Source organism: Phalacrocorax aristotelis, chromosome 3, assembly GCF_949628215.1.
Source record: "Phalacrocorax aristotelis chromosome 3, bGulAri2.1, whole genome shotgun sequence".
Classification (NCBI taxonomy): Eukaryota; Metazoa; Chordata; class Aves; order Suliformes; family Phalacrocoracidae; genus Phalacrocorax; species Phalacrocorax aristotelis.
Genome location: NC_134278.1, coordinates 84136059 through 84153671, shown reverse-complemented (window position 1 = coordinate 84153671; position 17613 = coordinate 84136059). Strand labels below are relative to the sequence as shown.

Here is a 17613-nt window from a genome sequence, read left to right as displayed (position 1 = left end):
AAAATTGAGATGAGGATAAATCTAAAGCTATACCCTGAAGAGTTGAAAGAGCAATGTTTAAGAAGAACAAGAGATCCAACCTGGGTTGAGGGACTGGCTTTTTCCAGATCCTCACAGTACCAAAATCCATCAAAAAGCCATCTGCAGAGACTGGATACTCGTTTCAGCTTTGGAGAGGGCCTCCTCCAACACCAGCCATCGCTCTTCCTGTACCATGCAGGGCTGAGCTGCACGCAGCCATCTGCCTCATTTTTTTAGCAATAACTACACACAGGAGAAATAATTCAGTATCAAAATGTTCAAAAGAACCCCCAAAGATATGGGAAAAGTGAGCATAAATATCCAAATAAAACAAGAATGAGCTACTAAGAGAAAGATCATTCCCTAGAGCAGCAGTGGTGTGGTGGGAGAGAAGACATATAGAGGGACAAAGCTAATGGTGTTTGGAAGGATTTATGCACAATGTTAATATCCCAAGCAGTATTTGGAAGTGGATATTTAGTGATTTATCTTATTCTGATTCACTCCTCCCCTGCAAAAGTGACAGGGGGAGCATGTCTCTGAACACAGTATTCACTAAAAGCCATCAAGAACTGAGGTCTCACCCACAAACCCAGAGCAGCTTCACCCTTTGCAAAAACTGTCCCCTCAGGGCTTTCTGAAGAGCTGTGATTTAGGAGACAGCCTTCCAGAGGTACAGTTTCAAAAGTCAAAGGACAGATTTAGAAAATGTAAAGTTGTGAAACCCAATGGGACCTGGAAGAAGTAGAAGAATCAGGTGTCTCAGAAGGCAGCTCTTTCACCAGAGAAGCCAGATAAGCCTCAAAAATCAGTCAATGGAGGAGGTGGGAGTGAAGCCCAGCAGGAGATTCTGGGGCTCTAAGGGCAGCAACCTGAATCTAAAGGAGGCACTGAAGAATGGAAGGGAAAAGCAACAGGCAGTGACACAAAGTCTCTCCCATTTGGTACAGCTCTGTGCATCTGTCACCCAGAGGAAAGCACGTCATGTTTAGAAACCCTCTGCAGGATCTGCCCATGCCTCCTTCAGCTCCAATGCAGAGTTAAAAACCTGGCATACATATGCATTCAGCAGGGTTTATTAAATCAAGTGAAAGAACATTTCAGGGTTTTCTTCTGTTGATCATTTAGGAACTTATTTGTAATAAGCTTCCTCCCCAAGAGAAGTTTCAATTATACCCATGCCACAAAGGAGAAAAAAGATTAACACAGTGCTAAGATAGCTCAGCACTGAGCGCAGCCGTGCACAGGCTAAACTTCTGCAGTTGCTGGTCGGCAAGAGACAGCTTTCTCCAGCAGGTCAGCAGCCCAGACATGGCTATTGCTGGGGGAGGGTGGGGGTAGAACCCAACCTGGGGAAAAAGGTTTTAAATGGAACATAAAATTTGCAGAATGCCACTGAACTTGTGGTGAGACCCAAAGCTGGGTATTATTAACAATTTTTCAAGGACAGAGTTGTGAAGTTTCTGATGACAACTACAATCTCCTCCTTGCAAATTGGCCCAGTGGATGCAAGTTGTGTCCCCCTGCAATGCAACCGTGTTGTAGGACAGGGCTCCTCACCCCCTTGGCAGGGTGACTGGAGAGCTGCCAGTGCCATCAAGGGACATGCCCACACTAGGTCCTCCCTGGGAGTTCTAAGTAACAGGAATTGTTTCTCTTTAAAAGTGCATATTTAAGATTGCACTTTGCAGAATGAAAAGAAAAAAAACCCACCAACTCCAGTACTGTAAGAACAAGATATACGCTTTGCTTTCCATGCGGGTTTCAGGATGGCTTTGGATGACCAGCTTTGCCTTCAGGGTCCTGCCCAGTTCCAGGTGTTACAGAGCAGTAGTGATTAATTACACCATGCTACAACTGAGATTTAAGTAGCCTCTCTTGAACGTCTGAGCTTTTATTTATCCAGCATGATCAACCTGTGTAATCCATGGGCTTGGAACCATCAGCAAAATGGTTCATAAAAAATTTTAAGGGCTCCGCTTCCCAATGACATCGATGGGACAGCTGTGGGAACTGAACTGGTACCAGGGTATTACCAACCCAGGGTAAATTTAGATCATTATGTTTTCAAGAAAAAAAAAAAAGAGGGTGGGGGGTGCGCATAACAACTTTGGCTCTCCAGTACTCAATGTATTTTGGAAATAGGTTAATGTATGTAGACTTTCTGAAGACTCTACATCCAAACATGGATTTGGAATCAATTTAATGCACAGTGCTTCATGCAATTATACCTACAGATGCCTAAGTGAGACTCTAAATTAGCATTAACTTGATAGCTTTTGCTGAAAGAGGCATATGCAAATGGACACTGGGCAGATTTTCCTGTAAAGTTCTGCCGATCCCCATCAGTGCCCAAGGCACTGCTCCAGATGTAAAACCTAGTGACATTTTAAGCAATTAGGCCCTCTCCAGCAAGAGCCTCTATGCCCAAATGGATTCAGAAATGAGACCCCCGTCTCTGCAAGAATCACATCTGCACAGCACAGAGCATCACCGTTAGTCAACGGAAGGAATGATGCTCAAACATAAGGACCCCACAGGTTCATAAGGATAATCCTTACCCAGACATTCTTATAAATCTATATATACTGGTCTGGGGACCTAGACAGTATATGCAAGCCAATGAAAAACATTTTGGAATACATTATTAACATAAATCTGTGGGAAGCTTCACCCACAGCTTCCAACAAAGAAGGTATTTTTCTTCTGAGAACTGTCAAACTCACTGCACAGGCATTTCACAGCTGGTCTGTGCACAGGTTAAGTCTCAGGCATGTTGCACTTACTGCACGTGGTTTGTTCCTGCAATACTTGCACCCAGAAAACAGGCTAACTGCTGCTCTTCTGTCCAGAAGCCCTAAAAAAGACAACTCTAAATTAGCACAATAGGTCTCTCTTCCTCATTTCAGTTTATAGCACACTTACGCTGCGATTTCAGAAGAGGATGTTCCATCTCATGAGTAGGAAAAGAGAGACCAAAAAGTCTCCTCGGATGTGCAGTTACAGGAGAACGACTGAAAAAATAAGATCCAGCCTATGCACCTGAATTTCTCACTCCTCCCACCAAGCACCTCCAATGTTTGAGTCAACATGAATAGGTACAGTAGCAGTTCCAACCATGTTCAGAAACCTGATTTACCAATGCAGTTTAACTCTCCTTCCACCACTTTGCTCTCAGGTCCCCTGTAGAAACAGGTCCCTTTTATAAATCCAATCCATAGGAGTAAAAAGTTGAGTTGTCAAGCCACATTGAAAAAGTACCATTGACAATGCAGTTGAGGTAGCAACATCAGCATCCTTATCTACAGCTATTTTATTGGAGAACTTGCACGTAAATTCAAGCCATCCAGCTATGTTTATTAGCAGATGCTCATCTCACACCTAGTACCAACTTAGGTCACCCAGAAAGCCTTTGAGAACTAGGAGAGGGTCCCTGAAAGCTGACATGACAAGCTATATTTGCAATCATATATTTTCACATGCTTTCAAAGTATGTGTGTGGTTATACTACTAGTATCCAGGAGCTAGAAGAGAAGAGCAAAGCGTGCTCCTCTGCTCTGTGCCAGACATGTTCCAGAAGAGGCTGAGTTACTCTGGAAATGGTGAGTCCAGATCTAGAGGAGTACTGAACACGGTTCCAGCTATTCTAATACTAAGCATGGAGGCAAGCTGCAGCTTTACATGGTTTCCTCTGACATGACAAATCCTCAAGTAACAGATGGGCAAGACCAGGAGAAACAGTGTCTCATTGTTCTTATGCATTGAACCACAACAACTCATCACTTGCCTTTAATGCTTCTTGGATGGGCAACATCTGAAAACCAAGAGGACTGAAGGACTGTATAAGATGTCTCTTTTAAACACTGAGGTTTGCAGACATGGCTCATAGCAGCTTCAAAGCTGCCTATACCCCAAAAGCAACTTTTACTCTGTGATCTCAATAAACCACTGAACTTGTCAGCTACGCAAAGGGAATTTCTGATTTCTCCAAACCAAGTAAGTAGTGTTTTTGTCTGACTGTGTTAACTAGAGAAGACTGCAGGGGCAGAGAGGTTTTTACCCTGTTACTAATGAATGTTAGGAAGGCTGGCTTCCTGATGAGCCAGGAGACTTGGCAGCAAATATACAGCATAAAAATGACTCAGAAGCAGCCTGATACACTAATTTTATGAAAAACCAAAGTCACAAGACACAATCAGCTGCAGTAGGGAAATTATCAGCTAGGGAGAGCACCATTTGTTCCCTGCTGAAGCAGCAGCAGGCTCAGATCCTTCCCTCCTGGAATAAGGTGCAGGTAGAGCAGACAGAGATACGCCAGGGCATTGCACCTCATGGGGCTCTTCCCTGCTGGTAGGAAGGCAGACTGACATTAGAAGATTGCCTGTTTAACAGCAGCTTTCAGTTTCCCCACTTTGCTGCAAGAAGTGTCTTCTGATGAGTCTAACAAATCCGCAGCTGCACACATCACCTGGGTAATCTACTGCTTGGGGCAGTTTCTTCCTTCAGTAGATCTCAGAATTAGCACTGAAAGGCTGATAGGTTTTTAAAACACATGGGAAACGTTTCTGGACCTCTCATCTGTCTGAAGAACGACACGTCTAGATGGGCACACACCACTGCTCTCATAACCTGAAGGCTGAATTTCCTTGTTGGCACAGATAGGATAAAGAGGCATAATTGCTTTGTATGAAGAATAGGTTGTGAGAGATTTTGAAAGCAGTGATATTAAGACAAGCCTTACAGCTGTCTCCATAGAGGGGACAGAGAAGATTCCCTCCTTTCCTGGGGTCTCCTGCAGGACCCTCTGCAGCTTGGATGGGCCAGGCTGTGGCTCCTGGACTCCTGTTCAAGGAGCAATAGTGCAGCTACATGTCTTTCAGCAAGAGTCTCAGGGCATGAAAGCTTACATCTCAAAACACACAACAGTAAATTCTCAAACTCACTAAAAGGCTTCATGCCTTTTCGCTTCCCCCTGTAAATTAATAACATGACCTTGGAGCAGTGCTTTGTAGCTTGGTTTTCTTTTTTTGTTGTTTGAACAACAAAGGAACAGCTGTTGAGATTTTTTTTGTTGTTGCCTTTCATTGCAAGAATTTGTGTGCTGAATATTTAGGACAAGCTCTCTGAAAGAAAATACTGTTATTAAAACAGCTCACGAACAGACACGTGATGTCTCAGCATCGCTCCATACAGGTAGTCCTGATGCTCTGGGACTTGCTATGCTGCTATCCACCACTGCAGCTTCTCCTAGGTGTCAGCATAGCAGAGTTATAAATCCTAGCACTGTTTGCAGCTACATGGTGAGTTTCTAACTCATATTACTCCATGACCAAAGAGGTGGGATGATGCCGGCTGGGCAGCATCACAGAGACAGATGGTTGTTGCAGGAAGGTGCTGAAGCGATCAGCTAGATGGGAGAGCTTATACCCTGAAAGACCACAGCACAGAAGTGACTCAATTTCCTCAACACTGACATTGTGTGACAGCACAAGCAATTGCTCACTTCAGCGGTCCATCAGCTAATACTAGTCTCCCTGATTATTTTATTTCTTTCATCATTAAACTCCCAGATAGGAAAGCATTAACAGTGAAATGGACTTTCACCTGTTGACCCTGATCCTTACTCAACCTCGTCTTTTTCATCTTGCAATGGTGACTTGCTTAAGGACATATTCCAATAGCTGGAGAAACTGAGGATCCTGAAGGCAGAGAAAGCCTCACACTACAGTACTTAAGCTAAGACAAATCAAAACTCTTCTCCAAGTTCAGGAGGGTTCATAACTGAAATCTCAATGCCACGTGGTTTATTGCTAGCTAGAAGGAGGTACGTGCCCACAGAGCAACTCCTGGAAACACCAGCTAGTTAAAAAGCGGACAAGCTTGTTCCCTAGTAAACAAGAAAACTTTTCTAAGAGTTATACTGTGGCCAACAGGTCTCCCAAGTAACAAGCCACCAACCCCAGCCTAACATCTGCTACCTAAGTATGAGGTCCCTGATCTCAGCTAGATGTTCCAGACCTCTTCAAATGCCAACGCAACTCACCCTCAGGAGCTGGGCAAGCAGCTTGGTCTGAAAGGCTCTTGGTACCAGAGTATTGCTGTTTGCTCACATTCCTGCTGTTCTCCAGATCTGTAACCAAAAGCAACCACTGTCTGACAAGCTGTAGTTGCAGCTACAAAATGTGCTGACTCTGTCAGAGGAAAGCAGTCAGTCAGAACTTGCACAGAAATTCCATCTATACACTGAACTCTTATACAGCTTATAAATTAGGATCAAAAAAATCATTGTCAAAACACAAGGTCTGTCAATTACAGACAGCAATTCAGATTTTTAAAATATTATTATTGTAATAGCAATGTATATGAGAAAGATTTAAAAGTTCAGGAACACAAAAGATTTAATAATCAAACTAATTTGGGCTTAATGTTTAAAATACTGATTTGTAACAATAAAGTGGAAAAGCTGAATTTGACTTGATAAAATTCTTTGACATTTACTTTAATTATAATGGTATTATAATTAATAGAGTGGAAAAAATATAAGGTAGTACAATAATTTCCTTACTGGATATGCTGTCAAGGCTGTAACAAAAACCAAACAAGGCACAATAGCCTGGGGCAACCCAGCCGCTGCTCAGGCACATGGTGGGAGCTGACAGCACTTCCCCAGGTGCTCAGCCTTTGCCTGCACCCTATGGATCCTTAGGCTCCAACAGCTACTTGTGTGCATTAAAACATTTCTTGTGTGTTTATCCAAAGGTAAACAGAAACAGCAGCCAAAGTGGAACAGACCAAATAAATGGCATGGATAAGACAGGAAGAGTTCAGAGCATTAAACACCACAGTGTGAATTACTGCGTTTGAGAGTCCACAGCCTCACTCTTGGCCCAGCTTGTGTTTATTCAAATTAAGGATTTTATGTTCAATTTTTTAATGCATACTCATTCTTATATCTTTTCTCCCAAACTTGCCTCCTTCAGAACCATTTAAGGCTTTCCTGTATTACATGGAGTCTGCAGCAGAAATGACAAAAGAGGTTGGAGCACACTGACACCGCTCCACAGTTCTTTCCTGAGACACTCTTTTCCACAACTGTCCCATACTGACAGCACCTGAAATGCACTTTGGACTTACCACAACTCTCAGGGGGTCTTATCTGGGGTAACACAAAGCAGAGAGAAGCTGAGGATGATTAGAAAATAGAAATCAAGTCAATGGCAAATTTGCCAGCCTGCATATGGTATAAGATCCTATACTGTTTAAAAAGTGTGAGTGACATAACCTAACCTAGATTAGGTTAAAAAAAACCCCAAAGTTTTCTTCAGCTATTTTCCATCCATTCTTTGGCACTGAGTTTGCACCTGTGGGAATCACATTGTGCACAGTGGACAGCAAGGCAAATGCTACCCCTGACTCTGCCATCCCACTGGGGGACCCTGTCCAGGCTCTGCACCTCTACTTGTCCTCTCTGTAAAATGGGAAAGACTGTACCAGGCTCTTCTGTCACGTGCAATGAGAGTAATGCTGAGGAACTGACTACCTCTGTGTCTCCAGACTCCCAGTGGCTTTATCCCATCAAGCAGCTTCTTATCAAGAACTGGAAGGCATTGATTTTGAGACTCAGGTTGCAAGGTATTCAAGACAAACTGCGCTTCATTTCTTAAAGTCTCATTTCCTGAAACTTTTCATGGCTATTTTAAATCAATTAAAGTGGATCCAGATTTCACTGACTGCTTAAGTTGCTTGGGAGATTTAATTTAAACAAAATCCACTACTTTCATTTTGTTTATCTCAGAAATGTCTGCAGCAGCTGGGGAGGATTTATGCTCCAGTCAATAAATGCTTGAATAAAACGCCTTGCTATTCAAAGGGTGCCAGAGCAGGCCGTAACAGAGCATAACAGAGTCCCAGCAAGGGCTACAAGAGGAGAGACCTCTGCAGTGAGCTGCAAGCTGTGTTTTTCTATTTGCTGCATTCCTGTGGTTAGCTCCATCAGCTGTGCTGCACGTAAGCAGAGCCTATATATGCAGGCTTTAAGGAAGAGGAAAAATATAAGCAATTTTCAAGAGGTTACATTGCTAAGTCAGCACTGAGGAGTGCTGCCCCCCCGCCCACTCTGTGCAGACTGCTGACCAGTTCATTAATACTGTAACATTACAGCACACAATTCAGCCCCAAAGCACCTCACCTACAATTATAAAAATGAGAGTCCAGGACCCTCTGGGTCTGATCTCTTTGATACCCTTCATTTCTATTTGATACACACCAATAAGAGCCAGGGAATGGCAGTCTGGCATTTTGAGGCAGCAGATGAAGCTGCCCCAGACTGAAATATGCTGGGTTTTGCTCTTTGCTTTCACATGCAAAGGGCTTCACCTGAGCACAGGACAGCTTTTAGCAGGGTGATGCCTAGCTCCTCTCCCAGCCTACATGGTTTTTCCTGACTATAATGTGCAGCACCCCATTACAGGAAAACACTTTTCCCTCTTTTAGCAAAGCAAAGACCCAAGGGCGTTTTGCGAGGTGAGGGGAGAAGTGTTTCACCGCTGCTTTTAGAAGCCCATAAGGCTCGCATGACCTTTGCTGCCTGTATGCTGCCGTGAGTTATCCAACCTGTCACAGGAGCTGGAGGCTACAGCACAGCCCTGTCTCAGCTCCAGCACCTAATGAAGAGAGACCTTAAGAATCATCAGTTGTGAGGGCGCGGCACAGAAGAGCTCAAACATCCTTTGAAAAATTAGAAAAAGGCAGAAGGGAAAGACATGCACAACAGGCTTTACCTGCAAGCGGGATCTAAGCATACTCTCATCCTCCCCCGTCTGAAAAAGCTCTCCTCAAAAGATGAAAAACATGTTTCTATATTTAACTCACTCGCTGAGTGGAAAATATGCCCTTGACCCAGCCTTATTTACCCAGGACATCCTATTGACAGAGTTATTAATCCAAACACAGTGCTAAAAATAGGATGGATGATTAAAATGCTGACATAACAGCCCATTTATGTCTCTTAAGGTTGTGTATAATTTTCTGCATTTCATAATTGCTGTAATCCTTTCTGCCTTTTGCAAAGCATTTGCTCTTTCTCCTCTGGCATCAGCTTTCTAAATAAAGCTATTTATTGATTCTGGACTTTCTGTTCACTCCAGATGAGCACCACTAAGGCAGAGAAATGGGTCAGCAGTGCTTTATCCCTGCCATATTTTTTGCAGTTTTGACTAAATACTGTAAGTACAGGATGGAAACGTAAGACTTGCTACCTCACACACAACGTCAGTACTTCTGGTCTGATCCAAACAAATACAGACACCAAGAAATGGGTTCAGGCAGTCTCCTGTGCAACACAATGTCACACATCTTTAGATTAAAAGCCAAGCCAGACCCTAAGGTTTGCTGGGTCTGCAGCCAAAGCTCAGCAGCTATTAGTAAGACACTGCTGTGGGTTTAAGGTCTAAAATCACTGCTGATGCCATCGTCTGGTGCTGTCCTGATACACAATTGTCCACAACCATATTTCAGACTGCCCTCCCTTGGACTAGATACCCTGCACTTAATGACATCTTTGACCAAAGTTCCCATGGTTACTGTAAAATAGTATGCTATATGGATTTACAAACACACACTGTATCTCTGACAAGGTCTCACTAGTCTTAGGCACTTTTTGCTCTTTCCAGCTTGGGCACACTCTTGGGACCAAGCACACCCCACTGCAGCACCTCAGTCTGAGCTACAGAGGTCCAAGCAGTCTCCATGACCTCTACTCCTGTAGTTAGGTAACCCAGAAGAGACCTTGCTAGCAGGTGACCAGGCCAGTGCACCAACCTCAGCTATGAGCTTCCTTGTTTACAGTCATTCATATCACAGCCTTGATGTTATTAAATGGGATTTCTTGTCCATGAATAGCAATGGTACGCCTTGAACTGACTAGACTGTCCCCTGTGCAGCTTCTCTTTACAGGATAGGCCTTCTGCTTGCCAGTGTGTGCCTCCAGAGGTTTATAACAAATTTCACATACATTTTTGTAGCCATTCAGGACACTGTTACTCAATTCACACTTATTTTCATTCGAAGCATCTGTGGCATCATGGAACAACTTTGGCCCCTGAGTTAGACTTTCCCATGAGGGTAGAAGACCCATAGAGGAGCAGTGCCAGAGCTCCCACATGTCCTGAGCAACTGGTGCAGTACTTGAGCTGAGTCTCATTGATCTTATTGGATCCATTCTTATTTCCTGCTCCCCAATGAGTCTATATTGGGCCATTCTCCATATATGCACATACATAGATTAGACTAATAAACTTGACACGCATTCTTTGTCCATATGGTCACTTCCATAAAAGGAAGTTAAGGTGATTGGTTACAACTTAGACATAGCTTTGATTTATCCAACTCTTCAACAGACAAGAGGTTAGCTTGCCTGCTTCAGAGCTACTTGCTTTTCACATACTCTTCTCCCCACAACCAAAACGTGAAGAAGGGGATCTCAGTAAGCACCTATTTACAGAGGGATTTGGAAATTCATGTGCACTTGTTTTGTCACTAGTGAACAAATGAGGCAACTAGATCTGTTCCTATCAGCAGGTTATAGTTTGAGAGACTGCTCTGGGAGGATGCAGGGTTTTTAGCTGACTTGAGGCAAAAAGCTCTGCAGATCCTTATCAAAAACAAAAGCAGATACTTTCCAAAGGTTTTAAGACCTGAAGCTGCTTAAGCATCCTTGTAGCCCTACATACCAATCTCTAACAAAGCCAAAAGCAGATGCCTCAGGAAAAATATAAGATTAGATTAAACATATAGCTATGCTTCCAAATACTCCTCCAGCCTCCAACTATTTGCTGTTTAGGGAGTTCATGAGAGGACATTTCTGCATCTTGTGCTGGCAAAAGCCATGAATGCAATCTCTACCTACCTCCCCATGTTGCCATACACAGGTAGGTTTTGTGTCTCCCAAGCATGACTGAGGAAGAATAACCAAGACCTGGCCAGAGTAGTGGAACCACTGAACAGCTGAAGAGGGGGCTGTATATCCATCAGGAATTGCATGCTCCAGGCAAGCTGGGCTGAACTGATGTTTTAATGGAAACACTGATTATAGCCCCTGCCCCAAAACTGCATAACTGAGTGGTAGTGATTAGCTTTGGTACAACTTTCTCTTGGACTGATGTCCTTGAAAGACAACTGCCTGAATAAGCTTTGTTTCTGTACTTGATGAGCTAAGATTTTGCATGTACAGCCAGGATACTCCTTGCTGTTCAAAACACACAAAACAGAGATGGGTTTTGCATCTTCACCATTCATGCATCATCAGCATCCACTTTCATCCTTGGCAGTCTGGGGTTTTGCAGATGTAGCCAAGAAATTCCCTTTCTTTGGCATCTGTGAAAGAGCACCTTCATCCAAAAAGGACTGTAAGCTCTTTTCTCTCTGCTTCCTTTAAATGCTCCAGCGAAGGACAGGGTCCCTCTGCCAGTGAGACCGTTGCAGAATTAATGAACAAAACACCTCACAGGCACATTGACACAAGTCCCACGATGGACTACAGCAACTGGACTGGTAAATTGCTACTACCTCTGCATTAAGAGTGCTTTTAGCTTTCATATTAGAACATCATAAAAGCTTTACTTTATCATCTGAGTAATTAAAACACATGAAGCACAGAACCTAACTGACAAACATCCAAATAAAACCTCTCAGCCAGTAACCATAATGCAATGGGCTCAGGAGCAAGCAGTTTCTTATGCAAACCTGCAAAGCCCATTGCCCAGAAGCAACCCAGCTGCCGTCACTGTCACCAGGGAGGTCACCTTCACAGCCAGAGCTTTGCAGCTCTAATATCACACATCAGCAAGGGCTGGATTTGTTGAGAGGTGAAAACCAGTGCCGCAGTTATCTTGTCTTCCTTTAGCAGAGAGGGCCCTGCAATTGTCACTGTATGGCAAAGAATACCCACAAGATGTGCTGACAGTTTTGACCATTTGTGTGAACCATTCCAAGCATCAAATGAAGATTTTTTTCCTTTAATTGCAAGTTTAAATGAATACCATTTATCAGCTTTCTTCCAGTGTTGCACTGCTTTCAGTGATGGCACCGCCCAAGGAATTACAGCAGTGCAAATATTTGCTGGGTTTAAGTAGTTTTTTCATAATTATTTAATTTCTTCACAGAAAAAAAAGCCTTACTGGGAGTGTTTATAGTGCCTAGAATTAAACCTTTATAGGAGCAATTCAACATCTTTCCAAAAATCAAGGTCTTTTGGACTTGGCTTTGTGACAATAATAGGGAGCTTACTATGTGTTAGCAACATGCTTTCTTCTTCCTTTCTTGTTAAAACTGGCAAAGGATTTTTTTCCTCCTCCCCCTCCACAGTGGTTTTTATCTTCATGTAGGGTAAATAAGCATCACTGAGCAACAGCAGCAAGGATTCATTGCGAACACTGGCCTCTCATTTTGAATTTCAGCTTAGCATCCCTTTCCCTGTGCAGTCCTAACTTGCAAATAGTTGTGTTCTGCAAAAAGCACCAGGAGACCTTAAATTAGCACGCCGTGAAAGGCAGGATTAGGAGGCAGTCATTAACAATTGCCACATGCCCTGTAAGCCTCTCATTTAATGGGGTGGTAAGAGATTATTTACACTGTACATTAAGAATCCTGATATGCGAATGTCTCATCAGCCTAAGATGTGCCTTTTAATTCCTGTTACCTTGCTGAAACTTCATGTCAAACCTGCATGGACTCTGATTGCATCAAAAATTAATCACTTCTAGCTGCTGGAAACTGATTTTGCTTGACCAGATTTATGTATGTGGGTAATGGGTTATAATAGAAAGGTGGTTAGGATTCTCACGTCAGCTTAGATGGAAGGATTAGCACTTTGAAAGAGCAGATTAATCTTTGTGAGACCCAAAAAAACCCTGACTCCTGCCACAGAAGCCTGCTGCACCAAAATGACTTCCTTTAACACATATAAAACTAAAGTGGCTTAGTTTATGGAACTAAAACCTGTTAAAATAAATGGACACAAGGTACAACTCAGACATGCACCCGTAGATCATCTCCACAAAACCATGGACCTTGTGCTTAATTAGGCGTTGAGAACAGGAAGCCACATACATGACACAGTTCAGTGCCTTTCAGAAATACTGAAGCAATACGGCTGGGCATTGCCCAGATGAGAGCATGCCAGAGCATTGCCTCCCCCTGCCCACCCTGCCCATCCACCAGGACATGGAGTACTGACTCACTTGACCCTATGTCAAGCAACTTTATTTCTTAAATGCATTAGTAATTTCATTAACTTTGATGTCGATGGAGCTGGAGCAGTTATAGCTCAGAGCAGGCTGTATTCATAATAGCTGAGTCTATCTGGCACGTAGCTTTCTGTCCCAGACACTTCAGCATTTTTGTCCCTTTACTAGCTTTCCAGACTAATTCAGAGCACGAAAACCAGTTCCTACATTGCTTTTCCCTTTCACGCTTCCACTTTTGCCACCACACCTCATCTCCTTGCCTCTAATCTCAAGGCTACCTCTTGTTTTCAGTGTTATCCCCTCAAACCCTATTCATGTCCCAGTCTGGGATTATTTTTTTGTAGTTTAAATTATTTTTTGTCATGCAGTGCCCCTTTCTAATCAACCATTGCTTGTGGGTTGCATTGATTCCCCTTGCAGGGAGCCAACTGCCACCCAGAGAGCTCTGAAACAACCAGAGTTATCCCCTGCTCTCATTTCCCAGTGTCAAGCTCAGAATTATTGCAACAAATATGAGCATTGAATGAACTTTACAGAGATCTTTTGCTTCCTAGGTTATAGCATGGCTAGTCAGACAATTTAGCAGACAAAGTCATTCTTTAAAACACAGAATAGGCCAAAGGGATAAACTTTAGCACGTTATAAACAATGCCAGAACAGTTTTACAATGGCAAGACTTTAGTGTTCAGGATGTGGATGGTTCAGAATTCCTGGTAATAACAGCTTCTTTATTAGTATAACTGTACTTCTTTTCTCTTTTGACTAAAATGTATGCAGGTTACTTCATGTTGCAAACTGAAATAAATACAGCAAACCTGTACTCCTCATCCATGAGTTATTTGCTAAATCATATCAGATGGCCAACCCCACAGTCACATAGATTGCTCTAGCCCTGGCCCCAGAGCATGCTTGCGTTAGGAATTGCAGATAATTCAATGATTCTTTGTGCTGGCTCAGCTCAAGGCTTCTCTTGAGCAAAGAGTTCAGCGCTATGGAATTTGCATCCCAATAAAATAGCCCTATGATATAAATAATGCCAATTTGCTTTTGGCTGGAACCAACATGTTCATTAATCTCAGCACCTCAGGATGGACTCTGTCTGGCTCACCACAGAGGTAAGGTCGCTGCTTTGTCAGCTTTGCTCTTCAGCCTCATCTCATTAAATTTCCATCTAGATGCCACATACTTTTCTTGTAAAGAAGCAAGGGTTTTTAGAATTAGCTCAATATTTGCCAGACCAAACATCCCAAAAGGCACAGGGCTCAAGAAATGGACAGGTATGCATCCTCAGAGCATAACGCTGCCAGACATGTCGATTCAGTCAGACACCTAGTGGGAGCCGATGCAAGAAGGTCTTTCATTAGGTCTGGTGACTACCGGCTGTTATTTTAGGGTTGGGTGAAGGAAGGAAGATGTGGTATTTGGATGTCTGACCTGGCTAGAGCAGACCTGCCTCATTAGATACCATCCTGGGGGCTATGAATCCACCTCCCTGTGAGCTCCTGGGCTAGAAATTCAGCTACAAACACCGAGATTAGAAGAGGCAGAAGTAGGGCCTGAAAAGACACCAGAAAGAAAACACTGGGAAAGATACACCCATGTTACCAGCCAAAGCACATGCATGAGTTATCCCAGCAACTGATGTCTGGAAGGCAACTGGCCAAGAAGGGCTATCGGTGGCTGGCAGCCTTGTTATTTCTGGATCTTTCTTTGCTTTTCAACCAGGTGCTAGCTCATCTCTCTAACCCCGCAAAGAAAGGTCATTTATAGTCTCTGCTGTTACATACTTCTGAGAACAAGAGATGGCACTGCCAGCTTTGTGCCATCCAAAGCAAGAGATGTGCTTTGGGGAGTACTAGGCTTTATAGTCAGTTAAGCACTGTGAAGCCACCCATTCCCCACAAGCTTGAGTTGCAATAGCAACTCCAAGGTTGTATGGTAGACAAATGCCCTACCTGCATACACTTCTATCCATACAATGAGCACTAGGGACTCCAAGGCAGCGCAAATGTACCAGTGATATTTTTAGAATTCTACATCATGAGAAATGAGAAGTCCACAAGAAATGCTCCAGAAATAGCCATTTCAAACCTAAAGAAAAACTACACTGTCCAAAATAAAACATTACATGCATTTTTCTTCCTCCTGAGGGGAAAAGCATGAGAGAAAGTATCTTATGCAAGAGGCACAAATCACATTGCCAGCAGTAGAGAGGGACAGCTGATACCTCAGATTATTACATTTCTCTTGTCACCAGATACATTCAGCAGAGATGAAAAATTCATTTCATGATGAAAATCCTTTGTCAAGCTCTCTCCCTTGCAGAGTAAGTAATATAACCTAATCTGCTTAGTACATCACATGCCTTAAAGTGACCATGGGAGATAGGCCTTGATGCGAGTTATAGTCTGCAAGCAGAATAGCACACAAACCATGTTGTTCCAATTAGCTTTTCCTTGCCCCTGGTTAAGATTAATTTTTTATTTTTCATCAAATGGATAAAGCCGAGCCTTCAGAAATGCAACCTTCCCATCACGTACATTCCTTTACACTGTCACCAGTGTCACAGGCAACACCAGGAAAGCCATGATTTAAAAAATGAGCTGGAGAATGATTCAGACTGGCTTCAACAGTTATTACTGTTAGACCCATTTGTTTACCCCCAAGCTTTGTGGTCTTTCCTTTCTGCTCTACACTGCTCTGTATCTGCTGCAGAATCTCCCAGTTTGGGGTAATTTGGCATTCATAAAACACTAACTTCATTAATTTGCTGCTGCTGGCAGGTGGAAACACACTTTGCTTTGCAGCTGTTCACTGTATATCTACTAAAGCATTCAGGAGCCATGAGGGTAGGAGAAGCATGAAAAACTACATTTCATCCTTTCCATGATTACTGCAGTGGGCCAAATCCACAGCAGGTTCAAATAAGCATGAGATTCTCCACCTTGTTCCACCATCTACTTTGTACTTTAGTCACACAATTCAGCCAAAACCTTAATGCATTATTTTCGGTTGCCGATGTGAATTCTCCCCATTTAAGCAATCAAATTGAGATTTTTATCCTAACGACCATTCAAGAGGGCTTTCAGCTTCCCCACTGCCTTCCGCACTCAGCCTGATCTAGACTTCGTCACCACTCAGGGCAGCTAATCCATATGACCCCACCCCTCATTCCTCAGGTATATTGGAGCAAAGACACAGGAGTGCTCAATGCCCCATCCACACCCTTCCCCTCGTCCCTGCAACCACCCTCCTGGCCCAACATGATTGTAGAGCTAGTTTACTGAGACTCCTGTTACACAGGAGACAGTGCCTAGGGGTAGAACTGGCACTGCACCTTCACTTCATGGCACTGTAGGTAAGTCCAGTGTGCTTGAGGGTGAGGAGTAGGGAAAGCAAACACTTACCCAGCCCTTTACTGCACACCACAGCCTTTCCCCTCTCCAGCATGTCACACTTCTCCAAGGCTGCCATGACCCTAAGGTAGCATTGAAGTAGAAAAAGTCACATAAGGAGCTGGCAATGAAACAGGCAAGCAACCCTTTATCTCTGAGCCTGAGGATGCTTTGGGAAACTCCCCTCTGGGGGAACAAATGATACTCCTCCAGGACCACATTGGTGGTGAGCTTTGTAGGGAGGGCTGGGAAGCCCAAGCTGTCCCATGGCATTAGCTAGGATGGGCCATCACCTTGAACTTCACCACCTGCAGGGCTGGATCCTTTTAGCTCTAGAGCTGCATTCAGGAACCATGAAACATTTTGAAGGGTAGCTGGAGATGATGGGAAAACAAACAGCAAAGAATTTCTCTGTAGTTTTCTTAGAAGTAAGCAGTGCAGAAGAAAGGATGACCCATACTATCCTACTATTCTGCTGGGGGAGCGTTTATATCCCCTTGCCCCACGTTCATCAGCAGCATCACCTGGGCAAGTCAAATCCCCCACCTGGAGGCAGATGAGGACTGTGCTTTACCCAGCAGCAGCATAAACCCAGCTTGTATCATTTACGTATCCAGATCCCTGCAAAGAAAGAATTTTAACAGTAGAAACAACAACTACAAAATTACTACTTTATGTTTAATCTAAGGCTGATAGTGCCAGGAGGAAGGTGACTCAGATGCATCTACCCTTCCCTCCTCAGAGCCCATGCTTGCATCATCCTGTGTCAGCCATCAAACCTGCTCTGCTTCACTACTGCAGAAACCACTTTTTCACCTTCTGATTTCCTGCCTGATGGTTTCTTGTGTAGGTGGTAGCAGAAAATCTATGGCAGAACATTGTAGGGCCCATCTGATGAGAGATGATTTCATTTGTGTTTGAACTGGTGTTTATTACACAGGGGAGATGGACAG

The 17613-nt window shown here is 43.5% G+C and overlaps 1 long non-coding RNA gene across 1 annotated transcript; it reads right to left on the bottom strand.

Moving 5' to 3' along the window:
- Positions 1-2477: 2477 nt before the first annotated feature.
- Positions 2478-17294, bottom strand: LOC142054969 (uncharacterized). Its single transcript, XR_012659752.1, has 3 exons — positions 17121-17294; positions 16673-16743; positions 2478-2878 (listed from the first exon to the last, which is right to left on the bottom strand). It is a non-coding gene; the product is annotated as an uncharacterized LOC142054969 (long non-coding RNA).
- Positions 17295-17613: the final 319 nt, after the last annotated feature.